Here is a 4565-nt window from a genome sequence, read left to right on the forward strand (position 1 = left end):
GCATCTCTTCCCCTTAAAATACCCATTTTTTTCCTTTTTGCATACTCTGATTTTAAGACTTTTAGGCTCTTTGTGAGAAATGCTCTGAGCTGATAAAAAACGGCTTAAGAGGCTTAAGCTTAAAGGCAGCCTTGGGAAATGAAAATACCTGGAAGATGCTCCATCTGTGTAAATTTGTCTGGTAACCCTGAAGRTGGGAAGGTGACCCAAACAGGAAAAACAGAAAAAGAGACTTTGAAAGAGACAAAGTGGCAAACTTAGGCTGGGAACAAAGTTCAGAGGACACCTCCTTTCAGCACACAAGTTGTGTGTGTAGGTGATGGTCCCACCCAGGCTGAGCAGCTCTGAGAGCAACCTGGGACTGAACAGGCACTGAACAAGGGATTTTTTTCCCCAGTAATTCACGTGCAACCAGTCTATTCCTGAACACCAGACAAGCAGCATTAACACTCCCAGAGACAGAACCCAGCTATGGGACTTGTCTGCACTCACACCTCCATCACATGGTGCTCCACTTGTCCCAGAGATCAGTCAGACCCAGGGAAAAAGCAAAAACAAGGATCAAAACCAAGCTGGTCTCACAGAACATGTGCTGAGCTTCTTCCTAAACAGGGGGCCTGGACCACAGATGCAAAATCTTTATTATTGTTCCAACCTCTAATTGCAAGGGTTTGAGCATTTGCTATCAAAGACGTGGCTGTGAAAGCCCTGCCCTTTTCACTCTTTCTCTGAAACTCTCAGACACCCCAAACAAGCTGCTGGCAACTTAGAACGAACTAAATGGTGGAAGTCACACTGCAAACGTGTTGCATGGCACAGCATCCCCATCTCAGTATCCTAAAATCACAGAATCATCCTGGTTGTCTGGCCAGAGGTGCTGATTTTAGCACCCATTTAGGATCATTCCTGGCTCACCTCACCCAGCAATGCAGGTAACACTGGACAGTGATCCCTGCCCTAAGGCTGCCTGACATTTCCCATTGCAAGAACATACCTTCCACTGCACATTTGGCTTGAACTGATGGGGAAATTTCCTATGACAGTTGTTTTTTCATTACAAGACTTACCCTCCCAAGTCCAGCACCTGCAAACAAACAGGCCATTGCAAAGRCAAATTTAAAAAAAAGGTTTGACCTTTCAGCCACGAGTCTTCTGGCTTTGGTGAGTGCTTTAATCACATCTTATTATTTCATGCTCTGTGTGCTAGTGCCAGATTTTACTTTTAAGGAAGAAATGCTGGCATATGTTGTTGCCTAATYGATGTGTGTGGGAAAATAGTCATTAGGGGAAACCTACAGAACRGGGTATTTTTAAAATGAACTTCTGTGTTGTGGGAAAACACATGCCCCACACAAAATCACCAATGCTCAGAAATGAAATAGCCACATTTACACGGKGTGTGTAGTGCCTGTTGTACACCAATTTTAACAACCACGTGTCCTGATATATCCTGGCATACCAAAGCACCTTGAATTCCTGGGAAAAAAACCCTCTGCTGCTGTAAATGGCCCTCCATTCACTTCASTGAGACCTGTGGCAGGAGCTCAGCTCTCCCTGGCTGCCTTTGGGCTCCAGGACTGGGTAGGTCACTGGCATGAATCAGCAGCAGTGTGGGAGGGAAAATAAAAATGCTGTGGGAGTAAGCAGCAGAAAGGCCATTGATAGCAAACGTCCTGGAGCAGCTCCCAGCCCAGGGAATGACTTAACAGCAGCAGCATTGGTCAGGGATGACAAAAGAGCTTGGAGCAGGCATTTCTGTAAGGTTCATTCTGGGAGTGGAGRCAGCACTCAGAGCCTGCAGCAGCACCAGCCACCCCTTGGGGACACTGGGGACGCTGGCACAGCTCAGCTGCAAAATACCCCACACATCTCTGTGGGATTTGGATTTGGGCTGTGCAGCACCAAAACCCCAGTCCATGCTGTCAAGGCCTCACCACATCCTCTGTGCTTCCTTCGTGGCAATGGTGGATCAATTTTGCCCCTSCTTGTCTTACCTAAGGGACTAATCCCCCATCTTTTACTTCACTTACACATTTTGCTTGAAGATTTTGTAGGATTTTGCRTACCCAGAGCACTGAGAGGTGTTGTAGGTTTTCAGGTGTTGTCCTAAGGTAGGCTCAGAGAGCTGCTCCTTGGCTGGGAGCCTTCAACAAGCAGAAGGAGAAAAAACCCCTCGGATTTGTTCTGCAGTGAAAGCCACCAAAAATGCCTTTGCCAAAGGGATGGAGAGAGGTGACAGCAGCTGGCTTTGGCAGCGGAGGGGAGAACAGCCAGTGCTGGGGAGGCCAGCAGGCTGGGGAGAAGGGGAGAGCTGAAACCACTGAAGTGTCAAAACTAAGTCAAGTGCAAGGCAGGGAAAGAGGAAGGCAYTTCACCTCTCAGGAAAAAAATTCGATTTCTCAAAGATTATTGCACAGGATGGGGAGAAATGGACAGAACACGGGACATTTCTGTGAGGGCTTCACACCACTCTTGATACTTGCYATGCCAAAACACTCTTTTTACCTTGAGGAATCCATGGGTAGTCACAGCCATGATCCACTGGAAGTGAGCAGGCACTGATTCTGAGGGGTGCAAACTTCTCAGAAGACTGCATKTTGCAGCAGCACAGAGATTCCTCTGCAAGATGCCAGCCAAGATTTGTAGATATGAGTCACAATCCAAATTTCTCAGCAGCATCCAGTCTGCTCTGCCTACGTTGGTCTTTAACACTGAACAATTTCATGCTCTCCTCTGTCAGTGTCTCTCTTCATGTTTTTCAGCCACCAGTTCTCTATTTTGTCATTGTTTGCATCTCATTACCTAAAGGGTTTGAGTGTAATGAGTCTCTTTTCTCGCTGTACAGAAATGTCTAATGAGGAATCTGTGCTGTTAAAGGCAGTTGTGCAGCCCCATGAGCAARAGGAGCTGAAGTTCTGGAGGTGCCTCATCCCCCCTCTGGCCCCTGGGGTGAAGCAGCATCATCTCCCCACAGAGGGACCCCAAATTAATTTCCTGTGTGGACACACACCTTCCAAACTAAGGCTGCCTCACTCTGCCATCACTGAAAACACTTATCACAAAGGAACAGCTATTCCCTCCATGTTTGCTGTATCTCATTCCAAAAATTGACAAACTGAGCTCAGGTTAATGAGGCCTCAGGAGGAGCTCCTGTGCACACCTCAGGCAGACACCTCATGTTTTGCTGTGAGTAGGGAAACCCATGTCTGTCTGTAGGGCTACTCTAGGGTCAGACTAGAGTCAATCAGGGCTTTTCTCTTCCATTAAAACCCAGTAGGGATGTCTCAGACATCCATAGCAGCAGGTCTCTCCTAAAGAGCAGGAAATTCCTATTTTGCTGTGAGAGCTTTCTTTGTGGAAATGGAATGGTTTTAGCTTTTGTTTTTAATAATAAAAACATCTGAACAGGAGACCAGATGGTTTTAGAGGTGACCCAGAGCATTGACCAATTCATCAACAAACCAAATACAGCAACCAAAGGGATTCAGATGCAGAGCTTGATTTCTCCATTTCTCTCTTCATGGGAGTTAATTCACATAAAAACGACAGTTAAAAGGTTTTGCACAGCAACTAATTTAACTGTGTGGAACAGCAGAAATGCTGGCAAAAATTAAAAGCAACATCATCAGATTGACACAGAAGACCTTCCTTCTTCCCTGTAGGTCCTCAGCAAGAGCTCCCTCCATCAGTCAGCACCGAGGCCCCTGTGGCTGTGACAGATCCATGGGGGTTCAGCTCTGTGAGCTGGCAGGGAGGCCACTGGTGTTACTGTAATCACTGACAGCACACCCAGGAGCTGTTTGCTTTTTCCAGCTGTATCTATGGCTAAACCAGCTGATATTACCTTTCTCTATCGTTTTTGCCAGCAGGATGCTTTCATCTGGATTTTGATACAYGAGCACCTGTGGATTTATTTCCTACAACAGAAATGATGCTGCATCCTCAACTATTTGTTTTCCCCTGAGCATCATTAACGTGAGTGGCTGTGGGAGCAGCTGAAAGTCTGCTCCAATATTTTGTGTGCCCTCTGCCATAAAAGCTGGCGAGCAGCACACCAGGCAGGACCACCACAAAGCCAGGAAACTAAACCCAGGCAATTCCAATATAAATCTATTTGCAAAGAGAGATTACACCGAGTCCTAAGACTTTGGCCATAACTTGCAGCCAGCTGAGCCTCCTCCTGCTCTGACTGAAGTCAGCAGCCAAATTTCCATTGCCTTTGCTGGAAACACCTGCAGAGCACAGCCACTGTGCCAACCTGCCAGGGGCAGTAAGGCAGGAGAAGCAGCCCCATGTGGGACTAGAGCAGGGAATCTGACATGCAGGAACACAAAAACCCACTCTGAGATCTGGCCAGTGTGGAGAGGGAGTAGATGAGAGGTCTCAGCAGCTGGACTGGCTGGCAAACACCAAATACCAAAACTGGCGTGAACAGTGTGGCTGTACTGGAGAAATTACATTAATGCTGACCCTTTCCTTTCCTTTCCTTTCCTTTCCTTTCCTTTCCTTTCCTTTCCTTTCCTTTCCTTTCCTTTCCTTTCCTTTCCTTTCCTTTCCTTTCCTTT

At 46.9% G+C, this 4565-nt stretch overlaps 1 protein-coding gene across 1 annotated transcript in view; it reads right to left on the reverse strand.

Annotated features, from left to right (window-relative positions):
* Nucleotides 1-837: 837 nt before the first annotated feature.
* The window catches only part of SHLD1 (shieldin complex subunit 1), a 34394-nt gene continuing 30666 nt past the window's right edge, over nucleotides 838-4565 (reverse strand). The window contains exon 5 of the transcript XR_008966502.1: nucleotides 838-2802. The gene's annotated coding sequence lies outside the window, so the exon portion shown is untranslated. The remainder of the gene's footprint in view (nucleotides 2803-4565) is intronic.

Source organism: Malurus melanocephalus, unplaced genomic scaffold (genome assembly GCF_030028575.1).
Source record: "Malurus melanocephalus ecotype Western Australia unplaced genomic scaffold, MMel_1.1 scaffold_695, whole genome shotgun sequence".
Lineage (NCBI taxonomy): Eukaryota > Metazoa > Chordata > Aves > Passeriformes > Maluridae > Malurus > Malurus melanocephalus.